Source organism: Lontra canadensis, unplaced genomic scaffold, assembly GCF_010015895.1.
Source record: "Lontra canadensis isolate GAN:19392208 unplaced genomic scaffold, GSC_riverotter_1.0 scaffold162, whole genome shotgun sequence".
Classification (NCBI taxonomy): Eukaryota; Metazoa; Chordata; class Mammalia; order Carnivora; family Mustelidae; genus Lontra; species Lontra canadensis.
In genome coordinates this window covers 1,315,253-1,333,100 of record NW_022631156.1, presented here as the reverse complement: position 1 = coordinate 1,333,100, position 17,848 = coordinate 1,315,253, and the positions used below count along the sequence as shown (strand labels likewise).

Here is a 17,848-nt window from a genome sequence, read left to right as displayed (position 1 = left end):
CAAAAGAAATCCTAGATTCCCTGCCTTGGCGATTATACGTCTACAGATTATTCCCACTCAGGCAGTGAGAAGATTGGACCAAACACATAGAGAAGACTTCCGAAGTCATAACAATTCTTAAGCTGAGTGTCTGGATGAGCCTTGATCATAAACCCAGACAAATATCAAAGACAAGGGACAGGTTCAATATTGAGTGAATTCTTTCATCACTATTCTGAATAACTCCTTAGAGAAAGTTTGGCCACTGTGCATTACATACTGCATTTCATTTATCAGACTAGTAAAATTATTTTAAGATTTAACTATGTTACACCACTAACAGGATTCCCGAAGAAGGCAAAAACTTAGATGGCTTAATTTAGGACTGGCTTATTGCAAGACATTTTCTAGTTTCATTATTAATCCTATCAAGGATTGAAGGAAAAATGAGTTCTTATTTTCAGGGAGATATAGCTAGAAAAGACAAGCTAAATAGGTCCAGGGACTTTTTTTTTTTTTTTAATCACACATAACTTTCTACTGTTCTTTTAAACTTATATGATCGACAGTGATAAATGAATTGAAAAAATATCCACTGGCATCAAAGGACATTTTTCAAGAAACAAAACAATTGAATATAAATGCAAATCAGTTATTTTTCATCCAATTTTCAATGTTTTCTTACTATTTTCAATTAGAAATATGTGTATTCAGATCTAATCCCACCTCCTTCCGAAACCAGAAGAGAAACAGCTGAGAAATACAAGGGTTGGAAAGATTCCAAATTCTTCCACCCAGACTGTTTTGAAAGTTCTGATGAGAAGCTAAGAATGAAAAAAAAAAAATGACTAATATATTGAACTGTGATGTTTGTCCCTTGATTCATTTCTGAGACTAAGACATAATTTGCTTTCTGAGCAATAACATAGCCCAGGTCCTTGTAACTTGAACCCCAAGACACACCAACAGGACCTTTCAAACAAGCGTGTTTCCTGCCATCCAGCCCTCTAAGAAGCCCAGGCCTTCACCAGGGGCATTTGCTTTTCAGGTAAGAACATCTCTGCCCTGGCCCCCTCAATCCTTCCTGTTAACAGGTGTGTAGCCAAAAGTAGACTGACAAGAGCCTCTTGGGAGAGAATAAGAGCCCAAGTGAATGGATTTGCATATCAAAATGTTTTTGCTGTTACAAAATCTGTCCCCAGTATATATAAAGGGGTAAACAAAATGTCTACCATTAATTTATAGTCTCAGATGCTATGTCAGTTCAATAACATTGCTCACTTTTTAATGACGCAGATAAACCAATATGAAGTTGAGAATAGAGAACCACGTATTTTCTTTTTTTAAGTGGACTCTTTTCACTTTCTTAACATTGTTTCACACTCACAATCATCGATTTTATGTTTCTCCTAGCACTGGGACATGTATGCTTTCTATGCTTCTGTCCTTGTGGCCATTGGATTGGACAGATGTTTCTACATGAGGGGGATCAATGGCGGCCTCACGGCTGCCTCATGATGCTCAGCAAGAAAGTCTTTCCTGGATGGCAGAAAAATTAAGTCAATCAAGCATTTTTATTTTGCCATAAACTACCAGCACTGGAGAATAAGCAGCAAATGGTGGATATCTCCATGCAAGGAGGTTTTCAATAAAACAAAAGAACAGTAACAATTTGCCGACATACCGATGATGATTGTAACTTCGATCTCCAAACCCAAAATTTACTTACGGTTTTCTTGACGGTGCACAGTTCTCAGTTACTCAACAATTAACAAGAGACTTTTTGTGTCAACTTCAATATAAAACAAAATACACCGTACTTTACCTTATTTGTAGGTCGTGTATGCAGTGTTCAGGAACATGACAGTGCAAATTCCTGTTAATAAAAAGAAGTAATGAGTCAAGCGCACTTTCAAATGTGAATCCGAGTGATTAGTTATGCAATTAAGGCAAAACTACTTGTTACCTATCAAATATTTCCTCATAACTTCCAGGACTGATATAATTTTTATAATTCTCCTTATATATTCTTACATACAGAAATCAACATAAGGTGTGACTGTATCATTAAAAATTGTTACTTCTCATTAAATGTGTATTAACAATACTTTCAGTGGTTTTTAGGTCAAGATACTATTGGATCATTTGAAAGCTAATTCTTCCAGTTTCACAAGAAATATGGAAATAAAGCATAAAAAATGTTACGGTTAGTTTCAGTAAACAAGAAGTTTTAGCCAACCTGGACAATAAATATACACAAATGTGTACACTAACATATACAGTAGTTATACCTGAGGAATAAAATAATTGGCATTAAAAATCCTTCTTCTTATAACACATTCAGTACATTCATTTCTTCACAAATACAAGTATATTTCACATTGTAATGCTTTGGCTTTTTGGAAAAGATGAAATAAAGTTTGGGGCAAAATAATTGAAATATCAATAATTCGTTTAGCATTGTATTTTGCATATCAAAAAATAGAAAGTTTATTGTGCTGGCTTCAGGACAAGGTATCTAACTTCATATTTGGGGCAAGATAACTAAGCTATCACCTAAACTAATATTAACAAAATATGCTCCTTAAATTCATCAGGTTTCTTTGTTTTGTTTTTGGGTTTTTTGTCTGTTTGTCTTTTTAAGCAACCTAACCTTTCTCTATAAAGGAGACAGTGAAAGTATAATACCATTTCGGTAGAACAAGGCAGGCTCCTGATAATGAGAATAATTTCTTTTTTTTTTTTTTAAGATTTTATTTATTTATTTGACAGAGAGAGATAACAAGTAGGCAGAGAGGCAGGCAGAGACAGAGTGTGAAGCAGGCTCCCTGCTGAGCAGAGAGCCCAGATGGAGGGCTCAATCCCAGGACCTTGAAATCATGACCTGAGCTGAAGGCAGAGGCTTAACCCACTGAGCCACCCAGGTGCCCCAATTCCCTTTTGAAAGTAAAGTATAATTCCCAAGGGAAACATGACAAATATTTTTTATCTTAAACTTTATAAAGTCATATTTATATATATAACATATCATACATAAAAGATATCTGTCGTGTGTAGTACAGTACGTCATAGGATACGTTGTATCTTTAATAGATAGCACAAACTATAAGATATGTCAAATTCTAAAACTAATATAACTTGTTCACTTTTTCTAAATGTAGAAATAGTAAATTAAAAGTGGATCCAGATATTTTTGCTAATACTAGGTGTTTTAATATAAAAATTCAATTGCATATAGTAAAATAAAAAGACACATAATCAGAAAAGTGTTAAGATACACAGGCATATAATCACAGAAGAAGAACGAACCTTGGAGGACATGGAGACTGATCCCCACATTTTGCGGGGTATAAAATGGTGCTCTGAAAGGCAGTGTACTGTTAAAGGTCATGTAACATCTTGGTACCAGAGCTCAAGCTAGGATCCATCTTAAAAGGAACTACTGTCACTTTAAAAGATATCACATGAAAATAAATTCAACTGTATGAAGTACCCATAAATAATTCACTCGTTGAACTTAGAATATTTATTTGTGGAAATCAAATGAATATAAAGTGAATCCAAGTTATGTCCCAATGTGCAAAGACGATGGAAAGGTCTGATGCTAAAACTGTTCTCCTTAAGATTCTTTAAAAATCTTTAATTTTTGCTTTAATATTTTCCAATTTTGTATTCATCAGAAAGATTAAAAAAAAGTTTATCTGTGATTCAGTGGCTCTATGTTTGCTCTTCAGCTGCACAAAAATGAGAAATACAGATTTATAAGTTTATAAATCCATACCTGGGATTGTTTTCCTTTTAGTTCATAATTGAAAATAACTGACTATACATTTGTATATATAACTATTTATCCAAAAACTTGGATATTATCCAAAAAGTGTCATATTTCCAAATATGAATTCTCATTGGAAACAGACAAATTTCAGAGGTTCTCAAGAGTTGCTGGGCCATTGCTATTAACTGCATAAACATTTTATGTGTTCATTTAATACATATTTATTGGTCATTCTGTAGCTATGTAATTAGCATTTTTCTAGACATCTGGGATATACCGGTAAACAATTTTTTTTTAAATCTTGTACTCTGGCAATTATAATAAAGCTATATGCAATAACCATAAAAGAAGCAGACTTTATTTTCTCAGGTGGTGAGAGTGACAAATGGTCAGTTAGGGAAGGAGGGTTGCGAGTGGGATGGCAGCAGCTTGAGATACTGAACAGTGTGGATGACAGGAAGATTTGAGCACAGTCTTGAATAATCTTTGTTTAATGCCTCCAGAGTCTATCATAAAGCTTGCTTGCTTTAGGTTAAGGTACTATATAAATTAGTAAAAATAATCAAATTTGCTTGAATGTCAAAAGGAAGAAACTAATTTTGTTTCATGACTTTCCACAGAAAAATATCTAGGCTAGGCACTTCCCATTCTGCAGACTTTTTCAGGACTGCCTTCGACATGCTGTCATTTTATTATTATTATTAATTTTTTTAACACAAACATGTCACCAAAATATATCCCTGTCTGCTTTGACAAGCAGGGTGCATATGGAAATGGATAAAAAGGCAACAATACATCACAAGTAAGTCCTGGATCACTGCTGTGTACAAAATCAGGGTACAGCTTAAATAGAAGTGGTTCAGTGTCAGTCCTAGTGCAGGAAAGTTCTACCACAGAACGTTCTGCCTTCAGAATAACCACGCTAAGCTCTTCAAAAGCCCTCCCCTTGAGCTTGTCAGGAGAAAATTAGGACGATATCAGCCTTCATGTAATGATCTGATTGCTTCTGGGATTAATTAGTAAAAAACCCAGCACAGATTTTGATATCCACTAGCATATCTTTTGTGCTCAAGGCCTCATGATTACGACCATCAAGTAGATGTTAACACAGAACACGGCAACAAGCGTGTCAGGGTTGAAGCTTTTCTTGAATTGTTTACTTGGTAAATTATGCAGTGAAGAGTCTCACCCATCAGGATCAAACCACTATGAAATTTCTCTATAACTGCTTTCAGATATAGAGTTCAGTGTTTATAAGAGATAATTTTATTGCGTAATGATAACGTGCATGCCAATAATCTCATTTATTCAAGAATGTGGATTATAATATTATTCCCTCACGTTTTAGCAATGCACACACACACACACACACACACAAACTCTATTTTGTGAACACATAATCTTAGAGATTTCTTTCCATCCAAATGTGATATTTTTTCAACATTTACTTATTGTAATTTAGCCGTCAGCTAAGATCTTACGAAGTTCTCATACGAATATCGTAATCATCACCTCTGCTGAAAAATCACACCAAAAAGGACGTGATAATGTTTGTCACATATACAGTTCTTCTAATAAACTGATTTTCAAAAGAGTGAAATATTATAGCCCTTTCTTTCATACCTAATGTATGTATTATCAGAAAGTCCTAAAAATAAATTATATGAAATATGTTTAGGTTTAGGAAAAAAAAATACTAAGAAGGAATAAAGCTGAATTTCATCTCAGTTATAGTTTTATAATTATGTGTTTGAAGATCTTTAAGATAAGTCTTTGATAATAAAATTCACCCAGATATCCATACTGATAAATACAGACAAAATCTTTTTGATAATCATACTACATGTTCTGCAAAAAGCTGGTAAACCCCAGTCAAAAATTCACCAAAAGCAGCTTAACATAACTGAAACAGACAAAAAAAAAAAAACAAAACAAAAAAAAAAACCAAAAAACAAAAAAAAAAACCGCCCCTCTCATTTATATCCCTAAAATGGATTATATTTTATATCTTGATATTGAGTTGCTGGGCTTAATCAATAAGCTTCAAACTTGTTTTCATGAAGCATCACGCAGGGTGAGAAAAACAAACTAGATCAGGGTTCATCGTGGTATCTGATGGAGCTGATCCAAGGACACCTCAAACCAGGAGATGCAAAATTTCCTAGTACAATCACAAATGCCCTTCCTAGGGAAGCAGAATTATCTACTCCCTAAAATGGTTGTAACCTGCTCTGGAAACACAATATGATTAATACAGCATCTGATCATGAGCTAATTATTTCCATAAGTGCAGGCGTGGGAGGGAAGGAGCTTGGGACTTATTACTTTTTTTTTTAAGATTTTATTTATTTGAGAAAAAGACCACAAGCAGGAGGGGGAGCAGCAGAGGGAAAAGCAGACTCCCCACTGAGTAAGGATTCCACTGTGGGACTTGATCCCAGGATCCTGGGATCAGGACTTGAACTGAAGGCAGATGCTTACCCACTGAGCCACCCAGGCACACCAGGAGCTTAGAATTTAAAAACAGTGACAGATGCACACTCTTATGCTACACTCTGGGCTTCATACACTTGGCTGAAATGCCTCACCTCTCTGGGGCGGGGGGAGGAAGGGGAGCAGGTTCCTTTTACTGTAATATTAGGAAGGTTATCTTTAGGACACACTCATACAGAATCTGCCTCACTCGACAAATAATAGCTTGTATCTCTTGTCTTTCAAATTATACTTTGCTTTCATTGCCCTTCCCTTACTCCAATGCCACAGGCAAGGGAAGTGTCCTTCCTAAAGGTGTTGATGGGTAGTACAGAGGAAGGGGAGTGGGTGTTTGCAAGCAGGAGGATCATGACCATGACCGTGGAATGAACCGTACAGTGTATCTTAGGTGGGAAGTGGCTACTTCATCAAACAACTGAAGATGGGACCCTTCTGCAAGTAAGATGTCAAATGTTAGCAATCTTCCAAGTGTTTAACTGAATGGTTGTACAGCATTAGGAATGATCTCTATGGAAGGTTTCTATTCCCTGGTTCAGGAAAATCTGTAAGACTCCCAAAGAAAATAATTGTAAGAACATAACGGTCACTTTGTTTCCTCTGTAGAGTGTTTCTCTGTACAGGCTTGAAGAGGGTACAGTTACTGCAAAACCAAAAATGAAATGTGAAACATAAAAATATAAATGAGAGAACAGGTTCTATGCAAAGTCGTATTTGCATGAACATGACATTCTGAACATCTTCCTTGGAAGGCAGTGCTTTGGGGTTATTTAAATGATCTGGTTTGTTTGTCAGGACGGTAATGAAGAGCTGTGTCCCGCCCACAATGCCCATAAAGCAGCAGGCTGCCGAGCCAAGCTATCTCATTGACATTTGTTCCCAGGGTACTCTGCCCAATCAAATGGTATCACTGTTATGGCATCAATAATAATCACATATGTTTGCCCACTTTTAATTATGATGATGTTCTATTTCTTTCAACAAGAAATCGATGCCCTCAGTTTATCACTTTTATTGAATTTGATTTATGCTAAGGAAGTGATTTTATGCTCTGAAATTAAAGATAAAAGGAAAGCCAAACCTTTGCCCTTTGAGGATTTTTTTCCTCCTTCATTTTAACTTGAACCTTGTAAACTTATTAGATGACTTGCAGTGGAAGTATATTTAATGTTATTTTCTTAGAATTATATATTTTAATTTTAAAATCTTAAGGTGGGAAGAAACTGAAATAACTGACTTCTGCCAAAAGACATAAGGTTGTAGTGTTGATGACACATCTACAGGGACGGGGATAATTAAATACAACTCTATCTTTGATTGTAGCACTAATTTATTTTAATGTCTATTCTAAATATTTTCACTTCTAAATTAAACTGGTTTAATCTTAATGATATGGTGATTAAAGGGAAAAAAAAAACACACGTTGAAACAAAATCTACGTAACAGCGTGGCAAATAGTTTCATTATCCCAATTATAGCTTCCATTACTACATTTACAATGATATAGCTACGTAACAGCAGAGTGGGTAAGAACATAAAGAAGCTGGTTCTCTGTCTTGAACTCCCATCAAAGTAGAACACAATTCTTAGGTGGCTCAAAATAAGAAAAAAAACTACCACTCAAACAAACAAGCAAACAAAAACTGAATGATGTTCCAGCAATCTTCCAATCTCATCACACCACTCCAGGCAACCCCCACGTTCCAAGCCATGATCAATTTCCATGTGCCATTTTGGGCGCTGTGGCTCATGAGAAGAACAAGACATAGTGTAGAGACAATGCAAGAGGGTGGATTAGGATTTGCATAAAATATGGAGGAAACATAATTATTTTTAAAAATCAGCTTTTTCCTAAGGAACAGTCAGCACAGAGGAGGCATTTATTACCTACTTTGGTTGGGGCCCTGCAATTTGGTTTTGGTCCTGCTATGAAGCAGATACTGCTATCACCCTGTCAAACTCCTATGAGGAAAGCAAGTGATTTGAGGTCCTACAGCATGTGAAGAAGTAGCAGAGGCAGTATCTGGCCTGGAAGCCGGGCTCCTTCCTCAGTGACACAATGCCCCACCACACAGATGTGCACACACTGAAGAACAGGACGATACCCAAAGCATTTCTTTTTCCTTTGCCTTAAGTAAGGACTGAACAAAAGTTACCATCAGAAGTTGAACACAGGCTTTAATCCCTTCAATTCTTTTAGTATCATCCTAAACACAAACAGTGTGTATTCCTTTCACCGAAATGCATTAAAATCCCAGAATTCCCAAGGATTTCGGTGAGAAATGATGTGATGAGAAATGAAGTGAATCCAGGGTCCAAAATGCTGTCAAAGAAATAAAACCATGCATTTATAAATGCCTCCACATCATCGTTCATTCCTGCTGCAACGAGTTAATTTGTTGAGTTTTGGATCATTTCTAAAGTTTAGTCATGGCTCAGAGAATGTCTGATTACATGCAAACATAAGAAATGCCAGGTCCTAGGACTGTTACAGGGAGCCTGAGAAGGCAAGGCTTTTCAAGGAAACTAGGATATGATTGAGAGTACTGCCCTTATCCTTAGAAAGCCGGATGCCCTTGTCTCTTCCAAGACAAGATGAGGCACACTTCTCTGTGGGAAGGAACAGGAAGGAAAGTTTCTGGCTCATGCGAAGGTGTCCTGTCAATAATACGTTGCATGTACATCATGAATATACACTTTGTTCCCTCTGGACATTTCATTTTGAACATACTAAGCCACTTTAATGCAGATTAACAGATTTACTTTCTAAATATACTCAGATGAAGCTAATTTGGTCAATCCTGTTCAGACTCCCCTGGGGTGACAAGGCACAGTCCAGAGGCTTACACGGAGGGTAATCACTAATGAGGACAAAAGAGTAAGAGGCAAAACCCTCCTTTCATTTGAAGGTCAGACTCAGCAGCCTATCCACACCAAGCTACCAAACAACTAAATCCAATGGTCCTCATGCAGCAGCCGACAGAAATCAAAACCAAGTGGCTCGGGAATTCCCCAGGTCACCAAGAGAATCCGATGCCCACGTTGTATTTAAACAGTGTCAGGATATATAATCCATATGGAAATCGGCACCAGCATTAACAGTGGAGAACCCAGGGGTCTGTTCTCCGGATATGGTCTTTAAAACACACCCCTGTGTAGAAGGGGCAGAAATTGATGAGGTCATTTCCATTTCCTCTCTGCTTTTAATTTCAATGGCAACAATGAAAATATACCTCCATCCAAAACCACTAGCCATGTTACCAAGGTCTAATTATAAAGTAAATAAATGCACGACAACAAAAATGCATACATACATACAGAAAACAGAAATCAAAGACATTAAGTTTTATTTTGCTTTTTCCTTGTTTAATTTCAGAATTATGACTACTGGCTTTGTGTTGGGAGTTGTAAGAGCTGATGTATGTGAGATGACTCACCCAGTGCTAGGTCCTTATAACTGCGGCTCAGAGACAGTCTTCACCACCCCCTTGCCAGTTTGCTTGGGAGATAACCTGGAGGAGCAGGAGCAGTTAGAGAGAGCACAGTACTTGTGGAAATTCAAAAGCTAAGGGCATTGGCTTATAAAGGTGTGCTCTGTCCTCATATACCGGATAGCAGGCACCAATCGGCAGCTTTGCATAGAATATTATGTCCTTAGATAACTTTTGGGGTCAGAACATGTCCCTTCTGTCACATACATAGGAACAACCCAAATGACATTTTTCCCACTTTTTGGTTCACAGATGCTCTGTTTCTGAAGCAGTATAGACTTTGGCTCATGCAGCTGGCTGGGCATGCAGTGAGTTATGGGGATATCTACTCCCCCACAAGATTTCCAGGTCCTAGGGGGGAGAGGGCATGCCCTAATAGTTGTTAGCCCCTCAGTTTTCCATGTTACCTGGAAAATAGCAACTATTTGGTAAATAGGAGTATTATGGCCATATGCAGGCCACAAACCCATCAGCTACATGTGGGACTATGTGACCTTTCATGCTCTGATTCTGCAGGGACCATGTCCATCTGCATTACCCCTTCATGGTAAAAGTCACAGAGAAAAGAGATGACTCCTCCCCATGGGTCTACAGTGATCCATCACTAGCTACTCAATTATCATGCAAATGCATATTGTTTCTTCTTGAAAAAAGGACATAATTACCAAACCAGAAAAACATGTTGGTTAGAATAACTATTGTATATCAGGTTAAATAAGTTCCAAATATATCCCAGGTCGGTTTCCTAAAGAGTGACTCTAGAAACCTCTGATTTCCACCCAGTCTAGAGTGATACATTCTCCTTCCTCCTTTGCTTTTATTCTCCAAAGTACAGGGAGAAGACAACGAATGAAAAAGCAGCCCTTGTTCCACACTCAATAAGTTTCCCTCCACACTTTTCAGCATATTCGCTGGTGACAATCACCCCAGGATGCATTGTCATGTGAGGAAGACTTCAGACGCTGACCTCTGATGTCATTCCAAGTCTTTTGCCTGTGTGGATACTAATGGTCTCCACCCTCCTCAGGCCTCATAGGACGCCTTCCCACTGTTTGGGCTGTTGCTATGAATAGTGTTAAGGTCCTCTAGGAAGATTTGCTTTTGTGGAGGTGGTGCTTCCAAGAAAATAAGAAATATACTCTGATCCCCAAACTGTTCCTTAAGTGTATTACTGCAAAAAAAGTAATAAATCAAATGGTACCTATTTATGATTATACAGTAGTATGATTTAGGCATGACTGGTTTTTGCACTATAAAAAATTGGGGGGGTTGGGCAAGTGGCAGAGCAGCGTAACATAAAATCAGAACTTTTAGAAGTCTGCTCCACTGAGGGACATCACTCGGGGGCTAAGCGGGGGTGGAGCCCTCTTGGGGAGAGTGTGGTCTCAGGTCCCTCAGGGTCATAGAAATACCTGGGGTGTCTGAGGGTGGCAGAGCTCCCAGGTACAAGAGCGGGGAAGCCAACTAAAAAGAAGGACTGAGCAGTGAGCTCTCAGCTTGGGATTACCTTAAACCATCATCAGCGGCACAGTCAGCCCACTGCTTTTCAAGAAGGGACCCCACAAGTGGCAGATTCAGGCAGACTCATGTTCCTCCTCCAGGAGGAGTGGTGTGGGAGTGCATGGCAGGAATCTGCTGGGTTTAGGGACTCCAAATGGAGCTGTGCACCAGAGATTGAAATCCTCGGTCGCAGGCCTGATGAGCAGGGAGTGCGGCCAGACACCAGCGAGATGGGACTGATTGACTGCTTTTTTCCAAGAGTGCATTGAGGGGTGGGGACCAAGCTCGGCTCCTCCAGGCAGAGATTGGGAGGCTGCCATCTTCATTCCCATCCTCCAGATCTCTATGGAAAGCTTTCAGGGAACAAAAGCTCTCGAAAGTAAACCTGAGCAGATTACTTAGCCTGGCCCCTGGCAAGGGCAGTGTAACTCTGCATCTGGCAAAGGCATTTGAGAATCACTACTACAGACCCCTCTCCCAGAAAATCAGCAAGAACATCCAGCCAAGACCAAGTTCATGGATCAACAAGAATTATGGGACTCCACAGATAGGGGAAAGCAACACATAGAATTTATGGCTTTTTCCCCATGATCCTTCACTCTTGCAAAGTCAATTTTTAAAAAATGTTTTCCTATTCTATTTTTTTAACTTTTCCTCTTTCCTCTTTTAATTTTTTTTAATACGTTATTTATTTGACAGAGATCACAAGTAGACAGAGAGGCAGGCAGAGAGAGGGGAGGAAGTAGGCTCCCCAGGGAACAGAGAGCCCGATGTGGGGTTCGATCCCAGGACCTTGGAATCATGACCTGAGCCAAAGGCAGAGGTTTTAACCCACTGAGCCACCCAGGCGTCCCACATTTAATGTTTTTTTTTTAAACTATTTTATCTTAATAATGCCTTTTTAAAAAATATTTTTAAATTTTCATTGTTATAGTCATATTTTATCCCTTCATTTATTTAACCTTATTTTTTGAATACATATAGGGTTTTTTTTTCTTTAAAATTTTGGGATACAATTTCTTCTAATAGATCAAAATGTACCCTAAATCTAGCACATGGCTTTGTTCTAGTCTCCAGCCTGATCACATTCTCTTCTCTTTTTTTTTTTTTTTTCCAAGCAACTTACCTTATTAATTCCTTTCTTAGAATCTTTTTTTTTTTTAATTTTCATCTTTACAGTCATATTACATCCCTTCATCATGTTTACCCCTGTTTTTGTATATATAAGTTTTCCTTTCTTTAAAATTTTGGGAGGTAGTTTCTTCTAAGAGACCAGAATACACCCAGAATCAAGTGAGTGGCTCTGTTCTATTCACCAGTCTAATATCTATCTATCTATCTATAGCTATTTATATATATTTTTAATTTTTAAAAAATTTTTCCCCCTTCCTCCTCCCCCCCCGTTTTGAGTCTTTTCTGATTTGCTTAGCATATATTTTTCTGGGGTCTTTGCCACTGTTTTAGTATTTTATTCTCTCATTCATATATTCTTATCTGGATAAAATGACAAGGCAGAAAAACTCACCACAAATAACAAGAACAAGACGCAGTACCAAAGGCTAGGGACCTAATCAATATGGACATTGGTAATATGTCAGAACTAGAGTTCAGAATGACAGTTATCAAAGTGCTAGCTGGGCTCAAAAAAGGCATGGGAGATATTAAAGAATCTCTTTCCGGAGAAATAAAATCCCTTTCTGGAGCAATAAAAGAACTAAAATCTAACCAAGTTGAAATCAAAAAGCTATTAATGAGGTGCAATAAAAATGGAGGCTCTTACAGTGAGGATAAATGAGGCAGAAGAGAGAATTAGTGATACAGAAGACCAAATGACAAAGAATAAAGAAGCTGAGCAGAAGAAAGACAAACAACTACTGGACCATGAGGGGAAAATTCAAGAGATAAGTGATACCATATTAGAATAATTGGGATCCCAGAAGAAGAAGAAAGAGAGAGAGGGGCAGAAGGTATATTGCAGTAAATTACAGTAGAGAATTTCCCGAATAGGGTAAAGGGAGCAAGCATCAAAATCCAAGAGGCACAGAGAACCACCCTCAAAATAAATAAAAATAGGTTCACACCCCATCGTCTAATAGTAAAACTTACAAGTCTTAGTAACAAAGAGAAAATCCCGAAAGCAGATCGGGACAAGAAGTCTATAACATACTATGGTAGAAATATTAGATTGACAGCAGACCTATCCACAGAGAACTGGCAGGCCAGAAAGGACTGGTATGAATATTCAGAACACTAAACGAGAAAAATATGCAGAGAGGGATACTATATCCAGTTAGGCTGTCACTGAAATTAGAAGGAGAGATAAAAAGCTTCCAGGATAAACACAAATTAAAAGAACTTGCAAACACCAAACCATCCCTACAGGAAATATCAGAAGGGGTCCTCTGAGCAAAGAGAAAGCCTAAAAGAAACAGACCAGAAAGGAACAGAGACAATATACAGTAACAGTCACCTTACAGGCAATACAATGGCACTAAATTCATATCTTTCAAAAGTTACCCTGAATGTAAATGGACTAAATGCTCTAATCAAAAGACACGGGGTATCTGAATGGATAAATTAATAAAATAAAATAAAATAAAATAAAATAAAAAAGACACATTAATATGCTGTGTACAAGAAACTCATTTTAGACCCAAAGACACCTCCAGATTTAAAGTAAGTGAGTGGAAAACAATTTACCATGCTAACAGACATCAAAAGAAAGCTGGGGTAGCCATCCTTTTACCAAATGAACTAGATCTTAAGACAAAGACTATAATAAGAGATGAGGAAGGACACTATACCATACTCAAAGGATCTGTCCAACAAGAAGATCTAACAATTTCAAATATCTATGCCCCTAACATGGCAGCAGCCGACTATATAAACCAATTAATAACAAAATCAAAGAAACACATCAACAATAACACAGTAATAGTAGGGACTTTAACACCCCCTCACTGAAATGGACAGATAATACAAGCAAAAATCAACAAGGCAATAAAGGCTTTAAATGACACACTGGACCAGATGGACATCACAGATATATTTAGAACATTCCATCCCAAAGCAACAGAATACACATTCTTCTCTAGTGCACATGGATCATTCTCCAGAATAGATCACATCCTGGGTCACAAGTCAGGTCTCAACTGGTATCAAAATACTGGGATCATTCCCTGCATGTTTTCAGACCACAACCCTCTGAAGCTAGAACTCAATCACAAGAGGAAAGTTGGAAAGAACTCAAATACATGGAGGATAAAGAACATCCTACTAAAGAATAAATGGGTCAAACAGGAAATTAAAGAAGAATTGAAAAAATTCACGGAAACAAATGAAAATGAAAACACAACTGCTCAAAATCTTTGGGACACAGCAAAGGCAGTCCTGAGAGGAAAGTATATAGCCATACAAGCCTTTCTCAAGAAACAAGAAAGGTCTCAAATACACAACCGGACCCTACACCTAAAGGAGCTGGAGAAAGAACAACAAAGAAAGCCTAAACCCAGCAGGAGAAGAGAAATCATTAAGATCACAGCAGAAATCAATGAAACAGAAAGCAAAAGAACAGTAGAACAAATCAATGAAATTAGGGCTGTTTCTTTGAAAGAATTAATAAGATTGATAAACCCCTGGCCGGATTTATCCAAAAGAAAAGAGAAAGGACCCAAATCAATAAAATCATGAATGAAAGAGGAGAGATCACAACCAACATCAAAGAAATATATATAATTATAAGAACATATTATGAGCAACTAAACACCAGCAAATTTGACAATCTGGAAGAAATGGATGCATTCCTAGAGACATAGAAACTATCAAAACTGAACCAGGAAGAAATAGAAAACCCGAACAGACCCATAACCAGTAAGGAGATTGAAACAGTCATCAAAAAATCTCCCAACAAACAAGAGCCCAGGGCCAGACGGTTTCCCAGGGGAATTTTACCAAATATTTAAAGAAGAATTAATACCTATTCTTCTGAAACTGTTCCAAAAATCAGAAATGGAAGGAAAACTTCCAAACTCATTTTATGAGGCCAGCATTACCTTGATCCCAAAACCAGACTAAGACCCCATCAAAAAGGAGAATTACAGATCAATACCATTGATGAATACGGGTGCAAAAATTCTCACCTGAATATTAACCAATAGGGTCCATCAGTAGATTAAAAGGATTATTCACCACGACCAAGTGAGATTTATTCCTGGGCTACAAGGTTGGTTCAACATCCGCAAATCAATCAATGTAATAAAATCCATTAATAAAAGAAAGAACAAGAACCATATGATACTCTCAATATATGCTGAAAAAGCATTTGACAAAGTACAGCATCTTTTCTTGATTAAAACTCTTCACAGTGTTAGGCATAGAGGGTACATGCCTCAATATCAACAAAGCCATCTATGAAAAACCCACAGAGAATATCATTCTCAATGAGGAAAAACTGAGCGCTTTTCCCCGAAGGTCAGGAATATGGCAGAGATGTGCACTATTACCACTGCTATTCAACATAGTACTAGAAGCCCTAGCCTGGGCAATCAGACAACAAAAAGAAATAAAAGGTATCTGAATTGGCAAAGAAGAAGTCAAACTGTCACTCTTCATAGATGATATGATATTTTGTGTGGAAAACCCAAAAGACTCCACTCCAAAACTGCTAAAACTGATACAGGAATTCATAAAATGTCATGATATAAAATCAATGCACAGAAATCAGTTGCATTTCTATACACCAACAGCAAGACAGAAGAGAGAGAAATTAAGGAGTCGATCCCATTTACAATTGCACCCAAAATCATAAGATACCTGGGAGTAAACCTAAGCAAAGATGCAAAGTGTCTGTATTCAGAAAACTATCAGGTACTCATGAATGAAGTTGAAGAAGACAGAAAGAAATGGAAAAACATTCCATGTTCATGGATTGGAAGAACAAATATTGTGAAAATGTCTATGCTACCTAAAGCAACTACACATTTAATGCAATCCCTATCAAAGTACCATCATTTTCTTTTTTTTTTCCCAAAGAAATGGAGCAAATAATCCTAAAATTCATATGGAACCAGAAAAGACCCCGAATAGCCAGAGAAATGTTGAAAAAAGAAAAGGCCAAAGTTGGTGGCCTCACAATTCTGGACTTCATGCTCTATTACAAAGCTGTAAATATCAAGACAGTATGGTACTGGCACAGAAACAGACACACAGATCCATGGAACAGAATAGAGAGCTAAGAAATAGACCCTCAACTCTATGGTCAACTAGTCTTTGACAAACCAGGAAAGAAAATCTAATGGAAAAAAGACAGTCTCTTCAACAAATGCTAGAAGGAAAATTGGACAGCCACATGCAGAAGAGCAGAAGAATGAAACTAAACCATTTCCTTACACCACACACACAAACAGACTCAAAATGGATGAAAGACCTCAATGTGAAACAGGAATCCATCAAAAGTCTTGAGAAGAACACAGGCAGCAACCTCTTCGACTTCAGCTGCAGCAACTTCTTCCTAGAAACATCGCAAAAGGCAAGGGAAGCAAGGACAAAATGAACTATTGGGACTTCATCAAGATCAAAAGCTTTTGCACAGCAAAGGAAACAGTTAACAAAACCAAAAGACAACTGACAGAATGGGAGAAGGTATTTGCAAATGACATATCAGATAAAGGGCTAGTATCCAAAATCTATAAAGACTTATCAAACTCAACACCCAAAGAACAAATAATCCAATCAAATCAAGAAATAGGCAGAAGACATGAACAGACATTTCTGCAGAGAAGACATCCAGATGGCCAACAGACACATGAAAAAGTGCTCCACATCACAGGGCATCAGGGAAATACAAATCAAAGCCACAATGACATACCACCTCACACCAGTCAGAATGGCTAAAATTAACAAGTCAGGAAACAACAGATGTTGGCGAGGATGCAGAGAAAGGGGAACCCTCCTACACTGTTGGTGGGAATGCAAGCTGTTGCAGCCACTCTGGAAAACAGTATGGAGGTTCCTCAAAAAGTTGAAAATAGAGCTATCCTATGACCCAGCAATCACACTACTGGGTATTTACCCTAAAGATACAAATGTAGTGATCTGAAAAGGCACGTGCACCCAAATGTTTATAGCAGCAATGTCCACAATAGCCAAACGATGGAAAGAACCTCGATATCCATCAACAGATGAATGGATAAAGAAGATGTGGTGTATATATACCATGGAATACTATGTAGCCCTCAAAAAATAAAATATTGCCAATTGCAATGATGTGGATAGAAGTAGAGGGTATTATGCTGAGTGAAATAAGTCAATCAGAGAAAGACAACTATCATATGATCTCTCTGACATGAGGAATTTGAGAGGTAGGTTGGGGGGTTGTGGGGGGTAGGGAAGGAAATAATGAAACAAGATGGGATCAGGAGGGAAACAAACCATAAGAGACTCTTAATCTCACAAAACAAACTGAGGGTTTCTGGGGAGTGGGGCGGGTAGTGAGAGGGTGGTCAGGTTATGGACATTGGGGAGGGTATGTGCTATGTTGAGTGCTGTAAAATGTGTAAGCCTGAGGATTCACAGACCTGCATCCCTGGGGCAAATAATACATTATATATTAACA

The 17,848-nt window shown here is 37.8% G+C and overlaps 1 protein-coding gene across 1 annotated transcript in view; it reads right to left on the bottom strand.

Moving 5' to 3' along the window:
• Window positions 1-17,848, bottom strand: part of PCDH15 (protocadherin related 15) — a 1,265,671-nt gene that overhangs the window by 1,053,266 nt on the left and 194,557 nt on the right. Inside the window, exon 2 of the mRNA XM_032845308.1 lies at window positions 1,805-1,855. The gene's annotated coding sequence lies outside the window, so the exon portion shown is untranslated. The remainder of the gene's footprint in view (window positions 1-1,804; window positions 1,856-17,848) is intronic.